This window comes from Microtus pennsylvanicus, chromosome X, assembly GCF_037038515.1.
Source record: "Microtus pennsylvanicus isolate mMicPen1 chromosome X, mMicPen1.hap1, whole genome shotgun sequence".
In the NCBI taxonomy this organism is placed as follows: Eukaryota; Metazoa; Chordata; class Mammalia; order Rodentia; family Cricetidae; genus Microtus; species Microtus pennsylvanicus.
This window is the reverse complement of record NC_134601.1, coordinates 111,561,673-111,578,646: the sequence shown is the minus strand read 5'-3', so window position 1 is coordinate 111,578,646 and position 16,974 is coordinate 111,561,673.

Here is a 16,974-nt window from a genome sequence, read left to right as displayed (position 1 = left end):
CTGTAGCAGGGAAAAGAGCAGGTATTGGGAAGCTGAAGCCAATCAGATCTGTGGGAAATAACAGATTATGAGACCTAACAATAGTGAAATTTTTCAGGCTTCATTACAGGTAAGACAGTTCAGTGGGTAAGGGTGCTCGCTGCAAGACTGAAGACCTGAGCTTGAGCCTCAGGATCTGCACAGTGCAAAGAGATGACCAGCTTCATATGGTTGCTCTCTGACCTCCACACATGCACCATGACATGCGTGCTTCCCCAAAACAAGATAAATAAATGGGAAACAAAATGTGAAAGATATTAACGCCTCAATCTGTACTTTTTAAATTTTCCTTTTACTGAAAATAGATTTTTTTCATACATTATATTCTGATTATGGTGTCCCCTCACCCTTCTCCCAGTCCCTCCAAATTCTACTCCCATCCAGATCCATACCTTTTTGTCTCTCCTTAGACAACAAACAGGCATTTAAGGAATCATAATAAAATATAATACAATATAAGATAAAGCAAAAGTAAATGAAATAATCTGTACTTCTTTAATGAACTAAAAGAACCCTGCATTTTTGTTTATTGTTCCATAATTAATCTTCTATAACTTATACAGAATACAGTCGGGCTCTTGTCTTATGGTTGATGGTTCTATAGTTTACCCACTATGCTGGTTTCATTCGTCAACTTAAAATATAGTAACTGAATTATTTAATGACAGGTTCAACAAGCAACATGTCACCTCTGTTTTAGTCCTTATTTCATCAAATTTCTCTTTTTACTATTAATTAAATTTATTCATTTATTTTACATCCTGAAAAGTTTCCCCTCTCTCCTCTCATCCCATTCCCTTCCCCCACCTTTCCCCACAAATCCGCGTTTCCTCTGTTTCTGTTCAGAAAGGGGCCAACCTCCCATGGGTGTTAACAAATAATGACATATAAAATGAGGTAAGACTAAGCTCCTCACCTTGTACTAAGGCTGGGTGAGGCAGCCCAGCATGAGGAATAGGTTCCAAAGAACAAATAGAAACCTTAGAGACCACTCCTCCTTCTATCACTAGGAATTCCACAAGTAATTCAAGCTATACAATTGTCACACATACATCAAATTTCTCTTATTCATTTAAATATACTGGTGTTTTAAAGCTTTAGAAAACTAGCTCTATATTGTGCAGTCTTCTTAACATTGAAGGCAACATCTGTTAATGATTTTTAAACAGCAAAACAAAGCATAATTATTAAACATTTCTCTGGCAGTATAATTTCTTTTATTTTTCCATAACAAAGCATCTTATATTTTTATTATTTAAAACAATTTTTAAATTTAAAAACATTTTATTCACATTCTTCCCTTCCTCCAAGTTCTTCAGGTCCTCCCCCCCTCCCTACCTACACAACGTTAAGTTTTTTCTCAAAAAATACAGCTTTAACAGGTGAAAAACAAAACATAAGAAACCATACCAAATATTTTTGTTACGTTTCAGAAAAATAAAAAGACATAAAATTATTTAAATTCTAAATGTGTCTCTTTTTTACCATTATCCATTATGAAAGAAGCTCCTGAAACTGAATATTAGTTTATATATTTTGGGGCTAAGCCACACTTTTAAATTTGTATCCACGTCAGTAGGTCATGAGACCACATTTCTCAGAGTAACCACATATGCACTCTTCAGAAATCTTATGTATGTTTTCTAGAAACACCACAGTTGTACCAAGTTTCCAGTTGGGTTTCTTTACACTAGGCAAATAGATGATTCAGGAAAATACATCAAAACACTAGAGAACATAATTAGTTAAGGTTGATCAGTTCTGAAACAGATAGATAAACATAAAACCACAAACAAACAGTGCAGTTGCCCCTCAAGCTTGACAATGTGTGCTTGCCCAGATGAGATTTAACAGAAAACTTACCCAGAACAATTTCCCACAAGAAGCTGAAACACTTTCTAGCAACAAGCATTAATAAACCCCTTACTAAGGAGCTATTTATTGGCAGTTGATAGCTGCTGGGGAGAAAGAATGCTTCTTTATTGAAAATGTGATCACTGACAGGATTAAAAGTACTCCAGTGGGTGCCCCACACCCATGCACATATGATAACACTAATTGAACTTAGTGGGTTGTCAAAAAAATTACAAGATGTTGGGGGATGGGTGTTGGAGCAATAGGGAAAAGCTGGAGAGGAAAGTAGAGGTGGATTTGATTGTATTCCACTGTGCATAGGTATTAAAATCTGAAGAACAAGGACAAATGTTATAAGAATATAGAGAAAGATGATAGATAGATAGATAGATAGATAGATAGATAGATAGATAGATAGATAGATAGATAGACCCACCCTATCATTTTACCCAGGTGTAGTGGCATTAGGGAAGCTGAGGATCCCTGTGAGCTCAAGGTTAACCTGGGCTATGTATATATAGAGAGTCTGTGTTAGTGTTAAAGCACAAAACAAAATAAAATAAATTTCATTTTGGTAAAAGATGTGCGTGCAACCGTGTGTGTGTGTGTGTGTGTGTGTGTGTGTGTGTGTGCCCTTCTACTTCATGATGGCTAAGGCTTTCTGTACATCAACATGCCTAGATGTTTCTGCTGCTAATTTGAAGTACACACAGGTGAACATTTCCCGGATTTGAACAGAAATCGTTGGTCTATAGAAGCCATGCACTTATACCAATGAGATTAAAAGACATGAGGGCAACACCTGCAGTATTTTTCTTTTAAACAGGTTCAAGAAAAAAATCAGTATAATAAAAGTGACCCATTTCTTTCAGAAACAATTTTCCCATATTTATACTACTTGAATTTCCCTGATGTCTAAATACACATATTTACATCATTCCACACCCAACTACACAGAAACAAAATCAACAGGGAAAGTCATCCCTGATGACTGGAAATCTCATAGTTCCTCTCCACCTGACTCGTTTCCAGGATAGAGCCATATATTATGCTTGCATATAAAGTATATAGGTGGTAGAAGCCTCTAAGTCATTTGATACACAAACCCCAGAAAATGAATCATGTAAAACACAGCGAGTCCTTCATTGGCAAGCTATTTATATTAAAATCATATCTTCCAATAGACCTTTACATTTCCAATCTAGGTATCAAATCCCAAGTATAGGGGCTCGGGAGATGGCTCAATGGATAAAGTGCTTACTACGCAAGTATAAGGCTGTAAGCTTGGCATTTTTGTGGGACTCCTAACACTGGGAGCAGCTGTGTCTCTGACTCTTCGCCTGCCCTTTTCCTCTTATTAGGTTGCCTTGTCCTGCCTCTTGTGAGAGGTTTGCCGTGTCTTATTGTATCTTGTTTTGCCCTGTTTGGTTGCTGTCTCTTGGAAGCTGCTATTCTTTGGAAAGAAACAGCAGGGCAGGGTGGATCTGGAGGAGAAGACAGATCAGAACGAGCTGGGAGGAAAGAAAGGAAGGGAAACTGTGGTCGGGGTGTGGTGTATTGTATGAGAGAAGAATCCGTTTTCAATAAAAACTAAAAAGGAAGCTGAGTTCAAATCCCCCAGAATCCAGGCAAAACTGGATGAAATGTCATGCATTGTACTCCTACGGCAAGATGGAAAGCTCAGTGCTCAGCTAGTCTGGCTACCCAGCTGTAAACAAGAGACTGTCTCAAACAAAGCAGAAGGCGAGAACTAACACCTTAGGTTGTCTTCTATCTCCCACATGCATACACATCCAAGACGCCTGCTCTATCTCCTGCAAACACAAGTGTGCATATACACACATACACAAGTATAATTTTTAAAATTCCAAGTGTAAAAGATTTTAAACTTTCTACTTTCACCTTTTTTATATCTATTTTATTGACATTTCAAAATCATGTTTTGAGATGAAATGTAATGCTTCACTATCTTTACGCATTGTGGAAGCATAAAATCAAACAAAATTGTATATCCAAAGCCTCATACACTTATCCTTTTTTTATTTCTTTTCCTTTCAAATTTTTATACATGTGTCAAATCTCCTCACAGATTCACACCAAAGAGTAAAATGGCAGCAGGCCAGGAAAATGAGCTGGAATCTTTCATTTTCTTTCTTAGTATGTCCATATATTTAAATACTTTTTGACAGAAATTATTATGAAGTTTTGTTGCTGTTTTATTTTGTTTTTTTTTTCCAGATGAGCTACCAAAAATGCACATGACTCAATATCCTACACATTGTAGTTTAGGGTTTTGGTTTGTTTAACAGCCAATACCTTTTTTAAAAATAAAACTTTCATATGGTGCCTTATTTAGCTTAATGGTCACAATATTATACTTCTATCTTTCTAGAAAGAAAACTCCATTTCTTGACTTTATTGTAATGTACTATATCAAGCGGACCAATAAAATTATCACAGCAAGCAGCTAATATCACAGACCCTTTATATAGTCAATAGAAGCCTGGAAAAAGTCTTACCTCTCTTTTCTGTAGAATTTTCCACTGACATTTAGATGGTGGAGGAGAGGAAATTCTGAGTGTATTTATTTATAGGTTAAAAATACATATAAAGTGGGGGTAAAAATCCTACAAAAGTAATAATAAAACAAAATGTGGGGAAAATGAAGCAATTGTATTGGATGAGTTTTATGTTTGAGTTCTTTTCACAAGGCTAACTGAATGGATAAGTGATTATCACTGTCACAAAGAAAATTTGTATACAAAATGATATGTTCCAGGTACCAAAATATAATATTGATCTCATAATAAAAAAGATTAGGATGCATTCAGATTTTGTCTCAATAGTACTGTGCTAAAACTCAGCAGCTGGGTACTGCCATACCCCTGTCTGTTAAAGTCCTTATTTAGCCTATTTCCATGGAAACTGAAATCAGATTCCCCTCTCTCTTTCCCTTTTTTATCCCTCCCTCTCCTACACCCCCCGCCCCACACACGAGGGAAACTATCTAGAGTCTGAGGTTGAACTTACATGTGGAAGCATCTACAAGATAATTTTTGCATGGACATTCACTCACCAGTGGTAATTCTCCTGAAAATGGAAGAAAAGTGCAAAAGGCTGACTTATTTTTGAAGAAGCCAAACTTGTAATATGACTTTTTTAAAAAAAAAATCCAAGTTAGAAAGCTATTTCAGAATAGGCCAGTAGTACTAATGGCTAGGAGCATTTCATAGTTGGACACTCAATTAGTTGAGCTAACTTGGAAATATTTTGGGGTTGGAAGACATTCATAAGAATTAAATTTAACCTCTTGTAATTTTGCCTATTTTGTTTTACTCTGAAAGATTGGCATTTCTCTAAATAGTCTGGAAAATAAGGGATAAGGGAAAAGAAAAAATGAATGAATTCACTTTAAACTTTGAACATATGCTTGGTTGGATTTACATCCTAATTGGCAATAATGCACATGTCCCAGATTTATAGACAGGACAATAATTAGGTTGCTACCTTAAAAGGTGATACATTAAAAACAGAATAATGTTGGAAGAAGAATAAATACAAACTTTTGGCGTGTATCTACAATGAGGTCATCAAGCAAACTGGATGCCTTCTGTACATAGACAGTTCTCGGTAATGGGTAATATATTTCTCATTTCTGTCCCCCTTTATCCATGAGTAAAGATAAAAAGCAAAATTTCTTTTCAAATAATATTTTGCCTCAAAATGGACTGTGGATAATTTGAGTATTGAATCAAGTCCTTTTTAATCACCCTCTTCTATAAAATTGTGACTGTTGCTACTTATGAAGTATTTGGCTCTGGCTCTAACACAAACCAGAATGAAGGGCTGTAAAGAATGGGCATTGATCAGGAAGACAAAAGGGCTTGATCTTAAGCACACTACAGTTCCTCAGTCTCATTGTGGAATATTTTTCATGTGCTTGACACAAAAATGAATAGCCTTATAAAGGGATGCCAATGCTGTTAGTATGTTTTCAATCAGAAATTTGAGAAAGGATACAATCTGTATTCAAAGCTATCAGAGATGGGGAGTCAGTGATCTTACTTGGTAAAAAATTTGAAGTCACTTCTTAGGATTAAGAATCAATCAATAGCAGTGTGTGAAGAGAGAGAAACAAAAATTTCTCAAACTAATGCATGAGCCAGGATGTCAGCCTGTCCCACCCACTTGACATCAAGTGCTATCTCCCCTCAGGAGCTAGATTAAGATGACATTCTACAGTCTACAGGAAAATCCTCATTTCTGCAGCAAAATTCATAAAACTGCAAATTTTAAATAAAAAATTCTTTGAATCACAGTATTCAGATAATCAAGGTCAAAAGAACTGCAATGAATAGTTCTTTCTACAGCCACAAGAAGGAATACAGATACTGAATCTATAAAAAAGGATGGTTTTCATAAACTACAGGTCATCAAATACATAATACCAAATGGTTACATTTGCTTGTATTCCTATGAATTAAGAAATACAAGACAGCTACCACAGAGGTCCATTTAACTTTTATTTGGTCTTGTGTTATGAACAAATTATATAAAAACTCAAGAATTACCAAAATAGGATAGTATTAATTGTGATTAATCAATATTCACAACTAATGTTCTATGATTTAAATAGTAAAACTTAGGAACATCTAACAACACTAATTGATTCCTTTCCATTTATATGAAGAGTTTAATGATAGAAAAACTGAGTTGTGATACTCAGAGATATATAGTCCAGCACTCCTTTTATTAATACAATATGAAAATATGGAAATTCAGCATTATAAAACACAAACTCATAATTTATCTTTATTCCCAATTATTTTAGGGCATATAATTTCTTTTTCCATTAACAAAAGGAATAGAAAATCATTACAAGTGAAAAATGTTCAGATCATATCATATTGGTGAACTTTTTCTTTTGTCCTGTCTCTAGAAATGCCCATTTCAATTCCTTATTCTTTCACTGTTTCTAAGGGCAAGTATACTCATAAATGGCAACAAATATGACTCATGTGATCTTGATGTAAAACTTTTGCATCTGTAAACATTCCTGGTCCACAATAAGTGGTGGCTGATGCATCCTTCAGATAATTATACTTCAAAAATTATAAAAGTATGTATCTACAAATATAGACTGTAAGGCACATAATCAAGTATAATGTCATTTTGCATTTATTGAGAGATTTAAATGTAAAATATTCAACTCAAATCAAGTACATTTGTGTCACTTATATCTTGTAGTGACATGGGAAAGGGAAAACACAGCAACAACCACTACAAAATGCTTGGCCACAATACAGCATTAAAAATAAAGCAGAAACTGAGTTGAACAATTATAAATGTGTGATCTTCTAACCAAGAATTTTCTTACCAGCGTATTAGAACTCAAGTGTTTTTCAGAATTTAGTTCACAAATTCTTTACACACTGTTGTTGACAAACTAATGTAAGAATGGGTGTCTCAGGTTGAGTCTTTCTCAAAAATCAGACTCAGAGGCAAAAGACAGATGCCTGTGCTTTGTTTAGGAGGGGATTTCCAGAAGTACCTTCAGAATAGGCAAAAAGTGATTTAGCAAAGCTACTGAAAATAATCAAATGCTATGTTCATGGATAAGTACGTCTATGAAACAAAAGCCCACTGACATTTTGTAAATGATTGTAGAACATCCTTCAGAGTTGTTACTGAAGAGACAAGAATAAATCAATTTTAAACCTAGGGTTCATTTTGTAAGAATCTAACCTAGCAGGCACCCCACCCCATGCGCCCCACCCCATGTACCTGAAAATTCCAAGAAAAGCCACAAATGGTCCAAACACTGCCTGGCTGCCCAGAGACCTGAGGACAGTCAATAAGAAGCTAGACAAACAAGTTTTTACAGTTACCAGGTGTTTTTTACGGAAAACTAAAAAAAAAAAAAATCCCCTCTTGACTTAGAGCCAATTACAGCATAAGCATATCCCCCATCCAATCTGGTAATTCCAAGGCATGCAACTTCTGCTTGCAGTTTTTCCCTTTAAAGACCCCTTGCACTGTGAGCTAGGGGCCTTTCTCCCTTACCCACTGTGTCAGTGTATGATGAAACCCCCATTCTCAAGCTTGAAAGATAAAAAATCCTTGTGTGAATGCATCAGAAAACCGGTTCTGTGGTGCTCTCGTTGGAGGTCTCACAACTCAGGCATACATTTGGGGGCTCATCTGGGATTCCTGGATCCTTCATGAGCCCTGGACCTTTGACCCCAGAGGTTCAGAGAAGCTGGTGAGTTTCCATTTGTATCTGTCAATTATCTGCCTCTCTATTCATTTACTTTCAGTTTGCCTTTATATCTCTGACTGCTTCTGAGACATGGAATCCTCCAAAAATCCAGTTTTCTGGTTTTTCTGAAACAGCCCAAGTAGCCTAGGCAGATACACTGTAAGGCTTGGTGTTGGGAGCAGTGAGACCCCAGATCCTGAATTTCTTGCAATCCCCTAATCTGAGTGCCTATAGCTGCTCTGAGCAGGAGACCTTTAGGAGTTCCTGATGGCAGGAGAGTGGTTTCTGGTGGGTTTGGCTGGGGCGTGGCTATCCTTATATAAGCTGCCCCTGGACACAATAAAAGGGGCATTATTAGGGAATTCAAGAATGACCTGTGTCTCTGTCTCTCTGTCTGTGTGTGTTTGTGTATTTTAAACTCCAGCCCCCTTGCCCAAAGCTCGTGAACTGGGTAATAGCACACCGAGTGCAGACACGGGTACGTGGTATGCAGCAAGCAGCTTGGGTTGCAAGGATCTGGGAGACATCCCAAATCCTGACAAGAACATGGACAAGGCAACCCTGCTGGGGGATGAAATTCCCCCAAAGTACACAGTCTTTGGCATTTTAGAGCCCCCGGACTCCAGACAAAGGGAGTCTGGGGCTCATCAAGACCACAGACCTCTGACTCTGCTTTCAAGATATTTTTCCTCTCATTGGGCCCTTGTGTTTGTCTTTTTCTTTTTATCTCTGTTCATTGTTTTAAGAATTGACCTGACACTGACTTTAACATGGGACAGACTCTCTCTTCTCCCTTACAGCTTTGCCTTGCACATTGGGGTGATTTCAAGGTGACTGCACATAACAGTGTGGAAATTAGAAAGTGAAAATTTAATATCTTTTGCAGCTCAGAGTATCCCTCCTTCAATGTCAGTTGGCCAGCAGAGGGATCCTTTGATGCTGGCTTATAGGTGCGGTGGAGAATACCATTTACCAACAAAGGATCAGCCACCCAGAACAGATTCCCTATATAGTCACCTGGTTGGGACTTATAGCAAACCCTCCACCATGGGTTAAATTTTTTTGCCTCAAGAAGTTAAGGTTTTAACTGTTGAGAGAAAACCCAGGGGACTTGCTTCCATACCAATCCTACAAGGAGGATCAGATGAGGAAGACATCTTTCCTCTACCCTATATGCCTCCCCTGTGATCCCTTGAACCTGTTGAGGACAATGTGGGGGAAGCTCCACTAGAGAATCAGGCAGCAGGTGGATGCCCAGCCCAGGAAACCCACAGCAAGTGGGAAAACACTCTACTCCCCAACCTCAGGGCCATGCAGTCCTACCACTGAGTCCATCTGGGATGCCAAATGAAGATGGAAACCAACAGTATCACTACCGGCCTTTGCCACTAGCCATTTGTACAATTAACTTTCGAAAAACGCCCCCTTCTCTAAGAATCTCCACGATCTCACTAACCTCCCCAAAACTGCCCTTTTTATCCAGCAGCCCACCTGGGATGACTGTCAGCAGCTATTGCAGGTCCTCTTCATCACCAAAGAAAGAAACAGGATCATCACAGAAGCCCGCTAAGTTGTCCCTGAACCCATTGGGGAGCCCACTGCTGATTCAGCCCTTATAGATGCAGTGTTCCCCAGTGTCCAGTCAGGATGGGATCATAACTCAGTAGAAGGTAAGGAGAGACTCAAAGTCTATTCCCAGACTCTATTGGCGGCTCTCAAGGAAGTAGCCAGGCAGATGACCAATATGAGTAAGGTTTGTGATGTGAAAAAGAACCTGAGGAGCACACCGCAGCCTTCCTGGAATGCTTGCAGGATGTCTTAAGGCACTATACTCCCTATTACCCGGAGGCACCAGAGACAGAAATATCCTTGATCTTTGCTTTTATAAACCAGGCAGCTACAGATATAAAGAAAAAGCTCCAAAAACTAGGCAGACTAGGAAAGAGAAATATCAGAGATATTAAATGATGGTGGCAGAGAAAGTTTTTAATACTAGGGAAAGTGTAGAAGAAAAAGAACTGAAAAGGGAAAATGACAAGAAAAGAGCCTTACTCAAGTGTTAGAAGCACAGCAGGAAAGCCACCACTAGAAGTTATCCAAGATTTTGGCTACATCAAGAGAGACAGATGGCTTGTGCCAGGGAATATGACAAGCAACTTCTGGCAATAAAGAAGGAAGAAACAAATTCCTCCCCTGAGACTAGGGGAGGAATCAATGTGCATACTGCAAGGAGGAAGGACGCTGGGCAAGAGAATGTCCAAAGAAGCAGCAAAGGACCAAAGTCCTGCAGTTAGATGTAGGCAGTGATTAAGAGAGTCAGGGTCCCTCACCCCTGCTTCCCGAACCCAGGGTAACTCTAAAGGTGGAGAAGAAAATTGACTTTATGGTAGACACCAGAGCAGAAAACTCAGTATTGTTAAAAACAAGAGGGGCCTATATCTAATAAAAAAGACCTAGTTACAAAGAGCCACCAGAACCAAAGCCTATTCATGGACTACCGGAAGAATGGTGGACTTAGGAATGGGACAGGTAACATATTCTTTCCTGGTGATACTGGAATGCCCATATCCCCTTGCTTACAAAGATAAATGCATAAATACATTTCTCTAGTGACAGGGCTAAGCTACTTGACCCTAATGGGGTGCTGGTCTAAATTTTGGTCACCAGCATCTTGACTGAGGAATGCAGGCTTTACTCAAAACCTATGAAACCTGATCCCTCTATGTAGAATTAGCTTCAAAAGTTTCTTGTAGCATGTACAGAGACGGAAGGCACAGGTTTGGCATCCTACCAGCCCACTGTCTATGTGAAGATCAGGGGCAGATCCTGTAAAAGTCCACCAATACCTCATGTCCCTCGAAGCAAGGAAGGGAGCCACTCCACATATAAGGTGACTGCTAGAATCCTGAGACTCATTCAGTTGGCCCAAAACACACTCCACACCCACACCCACCCGCTGCTGGTAAAAAAGCTTCACTCCAGTGATTACCAGCCAGTGCAGGACCTCCATGAGGCAAACAAGAGGGTAGTAGATATTCATTCCACACTGGCCCTGACCAGCAGTGTACAGAGTCCTGGACTTAAGGATATATTCCTCAGTTTGCAGCTAGCCCCCCAGTAACCAGCCCTATCTCATATTTGAATGACAAGACCCAGAGATCAGAATCAGCGGCCAATTAACTTGGACCAGACTGCCACAAGGATTCAAAACCTCCCCCACCATCTTTGATGAGGCCCATACACGAGGACTTGAGTGAGTACTAAGCCCAAAACCCAGATATGTCTGTTACAGTGCATCAAAAAATGACCTGTTGATTATTGCGCCAACTAGGAATTGTGTCTGAAAGGGATGGAGAACTTACTGCAGACCCTTAGAAGCCTGAGATACAGGGCCTCTGCAAAGAAGGCCCAGATCTACAAGCAACAGATAATGTACCTGGGGTATGTCCTCAGAGGAGGACAGAGATGGCTCTCAGATGCCCACAAGGAAATAGTACTGACGATATCTACCTCTGCTTCTGCTAAGCAGGCGAGGGGATTCCTGGGTACCACTGAGTTCTGCCATCTCTGGATTCTGGAGTTTGCTGAACTAGCCAAGCTCCTATATGAAGGAACAAGATTTTATTTGGACAGAGGACAGACAGAAGGTATATGACACTGTCAATCTTCTAGAAGCTTGGCACTAGAGCTGCTGGGCATGACCATGCCCTTCTAACTGTTTGTGGATAAGCACTGGGGAATAAATAAGAGTGTGTTCATGCAGACCCTAGGGCCATGGAAAGGACCACTAACTTACCTATCCAAGAAAGTAGACCCCATGGCCATGGGCTGGCCCCCTTGCCTTCACATCATAGTGGCAGTGGCCATGATGGTTAAGGATGCTGACAAGCCAGCTCTAGGATTGAACTGGAAGGGGTACTTAAACAGCTGCCCAACCGATGGTTGAGTGATGCCTGGATGACTCATTATCAGACGCTGCTCCTTAACCCAGCCAGAATAATGTTTCAAGTTCCAACAATTCTAAAACCGGCTACATTGCTGCCAGACCCAGACCAGGATCCTAGCAAGAGCGCCCTGCACATGCCAGGACCTAAAAGAAACTCCTCTCTCAGATGCAGAGGAGACATGGTTCATGGATGGAAGCAGCTTTGTGCTGGATGGACTAAGGCATGCGGGAGCAGTAATAATGACCACAAATGAGGTGATCTGGGCAGAACCAATGCTGGCAAGGACTTCAGCCCAAAAAGCCAAAATAATAGCATTAACCAAGGCTTTAGAGCTGGGACTGGGAAAGAAGATTAATGTTTACCCAGACAGCCACTACGACTTTGCCTCTGCCCACATGCACGGGGCCATATACAACGAAAAGGGCCTATTGACAGCAGAGGGAAAGACAATTTAAAAAAATAAAATTTTGGACTTGCTAAAGACATTGTGGGCCCCTACAAAAAACTGGCCATAATACATTGTCTTGGCCACCAGAAAGGGGATGGCCCAATACAAAAAGGAAATAGTTTGGCTGATTGAATGGCAAGGGAGTTGGTAATAACCTCTACTTTATTCCCCCATCTTGGTGTACCCTGGGCTCCTGGCTTTACCAGACTAAATATACCCGGAAATATCTGACATGGAAAAAAACCCTCTCTATGACAATGCCTTGGAGGATGGTGGAGATCGGCTAACAGTAAAGTCATACTGCCCAAGCAATTGGGCCTTCAAATCCTGTGCAAATTCGTCAGATGCAGGACTTGCTGAGGCATTTAGAAGTAAAAATAGAAAATGGAAGCCAGATTACAGAGTACCTGGTCTACAGCTGCCAGGCCTGCCAAGTGACCAATGCTATCTCCAACCCCAAGAACCCTGGAACTTGGCTCCGAGGACAGAAATCAGGTGCATACTGGGAAACTGACTTCACAGAAGTCAAAACCAGATTGTTTGGCTATAGGTATCTTCTAGATACCTTTTCTGGATGGACCAAGGAGCTCCCTACCAGACATGAGACAGTGACCAGAAAGTTGCTGGAAGATATCCTGCCCAGGTGTGGATTCCCCACTATGATAGGATAGGAAAACGGTTCAGCATTTGTATCTCAGGTGAATCAGAGTCTAGCCACCATTCTGGGGATTGATTAGAAATTAAATTGTGCATATGGACCCCAGAGTTCATCAGAGAGAATAGAACCCTAAAAGAGACCTTGATTAAATTATCCCTTGAGACTGGGTTACTCTCCTTTCCTCCACCTTATACCAAGTGAGAAACTCCCCGTATCAGATGGGCCTAACTCCCTTTGAAATCACATTTGGTACCCCTCCTCCTATTATTCTCAATCTCCAATCAGAACTCCTGGCAGAACTGGATGACAGGAATGTGCTTGATTCCATCTGATGACTGCAATGGACCCATAAGCACATATGACCCAAACTCAGGGTCCTATAGGAATCTGCTGCCCTCCCCCATCCCCACAGACTGGGTCTTCATCCCATGTCATCGGCAGGGCTCCCTAGAGCCACGATGGAAGGGACCCTTTATCATTTTGATGACTATGGCCAGAGCCCTAAAGGTGGACAGAATGGCCGCCTGGATTCATTATTCGCATGCAGGCCCTGCAGATCCATTCACCAGCCAAAAGGACTACTGAGGAGATGGCTGGAAAGCTTTACAACACCCGACCAGCCCCCTATAGGTCATGCTCAAGCATTGTTCCTCATCCAGTAATGTTGATGCTGATTCCCCCTGCACCTGCTAAAGAGAGCAACCCCCACATACCATTCAAATTGACTGGGATTCGGATTCTTTTGGATGGAGAGTCATATGAGACTCTATACCACACTACCCATGTGGCCCCATTGAATACCTGGTGGCCTGACCTGCATTTCTGCTTTTGTGATCTGAACCATATCTATAGAGCAATGGGACAGAAAGAGGACAGGAGGTATAGTTTTTACATGTGCCCAAGTAACCTCAGGGATAAAAAGCAGTTGGAGGCCTTGAGTCCTCTTTCTGCAAGAGTTGGGCCTGTGTCACCTCTAATGAGGGAGAATGGAAATGGTCTGTAAGTAAACAAGACTTGGTCAACTTTATGTAAACCCAATCTGGTATGCCCCCACCCCCTCCTGCAGCCAGATAAGCCTTGAGTGCCAGGCAATTTAGACCAGGTAAAAATTACATTCACCAACCAGGGAAAACAGAACACACGATGGTCATCAGGCCTACACTGGAGTGTGATATATTATAGACATGGAGGACATGCCCTAACCACCCTCGTAATGCAGCTGCAGAGAGAGCCAGTAAAACCACTGGCAGTAATAGGCCCCTAATAAGGCACTTATCCAAAACCCACCCTCCCACCTATGCCTCTGAAGAGACTGGAGCACCCACCCCCAGGCTCTGACCACCTTTTTGCCTAACCTACCAACTCCAGATGCTTTAGTTACTATTGCTAAGGAGCCTTTATTGACATTGCCTGAGCCACAACAGCATCCCTTCCTGGAGCTTCCAATTAGGACTTGCATTGTCCTAAACTCCTCACGGCTGACCCTAACCAACTCTTGTTGGTTCTGTAATGACACAGCTCCCCCTTATTATGAGAGAACTGCAGTCCAGGGCACCAACTCTGAAGTGGCTAAGTCTGATGAATGTCACTAGTATTCACCACACTCCCTAACCCTAGAACAAGTAACAGGACAAGGGCTTTGCATAGGTGAAGTTCCAGCTGCTGAGGGCTTTTTTTTTTCAATTCAGTCTATCCCCTCACAACCAGAAGGGCAGAATACCTAATCCCCCAAAATGATACTTGGTGGGCATGCCTCTTTGATTTAACTCCTTGTGCACATACTACAGTTTTGAAAAATTCCACAGGGTAATGTGTCCTCATCAGGTTGGTACCCCGGCTCATTTATCATGATTACCAAAGTTTCCTAGATAGAACAAAACAGGGTGCCAGGCTACCTAGAATAAGAAGGGAGCCCATAAGTACCCTCACCCTCAGTATCCTTCTAGGAGTGAGTCTTGTGGCATTGGGGACAGGAACTGTCTTGCTTCTGTCCCAAAGTAAGCATTACCCTGATTTCAGGGAAGCTATAGTTGTTGATACAGAATGCCTGGAGACTTCCACCTCTCACTTGCAGTACTCCCTCTCGTCATTGGCTGAAGCAGTTTTACAAAACAGAAGGGTACTGGACCTAATATTTTTACAACAGGGAGGAGTATGTGCTGCCCTAGGAGAAGAATGCTGTTTCTATACAGACCATTCTGGGCTTGTAATGGATTCCACGGCCAAAGTGCAGGAGGGACTTACAGAGAGAAAGAAAGAATTGGGAAGTCAATCAAGGATGGTTGAGTCATGGTTTAATAACTCTCCCTGGTTAATCGCTCTTGTTTCAATCCTACTAGGACCCTTGCTCATATTAGTTCTTCTTTTGAATTCCAGCCCTTGCATTTTAAATAGGCTAGTACAATTCAGAAAGGAGAGGCTAGAAACTATTCAACTGATGGTCCAGAAAATGCAGACTCAATATTAAATTCTCAACCTAGAGATTGTGGGAAGCTACAACCATTGAATCAGTAGTCGTGGCTTTAGGGACCCAAGATTGTGCACCCAGGTACCTAAGAGAAGGAGGGAATGAAGAGCTAAGACTAAATAAAGCCATTTTAAACCCAGGCTTTATTTTGTGAGAATCTAACCCAGCAAGCACTCCACCCCAGGTGCCCCATCCCGTGTACGTGGAAATTCCGAGAAAAGCCACTAATGTCCCAAACACTGCCTGGCTGCCCAGAGACCTTAGGATAGCCAATCAGAAGCTGAACAAACAAGTTTTTACAGCTACCAGGTGTTTTTGTGGAAAGCTACAAAAATCCTCTCTTGACTTAGAGCCAATTGCAGTGTAAGCATACCCCCCTATACAGCCAAGGCATATAACTCTCTCCTTGCAGTTTTTCCCTTTAAAGACCCCTTGCACTGTGAGCTAGGGGCCTTCCTCCCTCACCCACTGTGTCAGTGTGTAGGACAAATCCCCTGTTTGCGAACATATAAAAATAAAGAAACCTTGTGTGAATGCATCAGAAAATCCGCTCCATGGTGGTCTCGTTGGAGATCTCGCTACTCAGGCCTAACAGTTACACCTGAAGACAAAAGGATGTTACTTTATTTAACTTCAGCTGCTATCAAATACGGTATGAAAACACTCCTCACTACCTCAGCAGTATGCAATCCCTAAGTCACCTCCTGTTTGCTCCACCCACGGCCTGGAAAAGAGGTGTCAGAAAAATGCAGGTGATGGCATAATGGAAGGCACTGAGAGAGCGCCAATGGTGTCTTCTAGAATTAGAAATAATTTTGGAGATCCACATAGACACTGAACAAATCCATGATTATCTCTCTGTATTTGGAATTATTTCTTGTTGGACCTAGCAAGGGCAAAGGTCAATAATAAAAGCAGACAAGTTAAACTTAGTTAAGGTCTCCATCAGAATAAGACCACCAAAAGAAGTCATCAAAGATACCAAATAATTATGGCTACAGAAATGACCAACACAATTGGTTCATCTGGTTCTCAGTAATGTAGGTAATTTTGAGGTAAGAACAAGATTAAGTAATCAGATGACTGGAAAAAAATCAGAACCTGATGTGAGGCTTAAGAAGAACTTTAATTGTATGTTTATCTTTGTGTGTACAATAAACTTCATGGCCAGTGGTATGGAGGCAAATTTTTATCAAGTAGCTCCCTGGAAAAGGGAAGCACGTTCTATTTGAATTTACTCAGAGTTTAATAACTGATTTTTAAATTCTTAAAAATTGAACAACTAGCTTTCACAAATGTGAG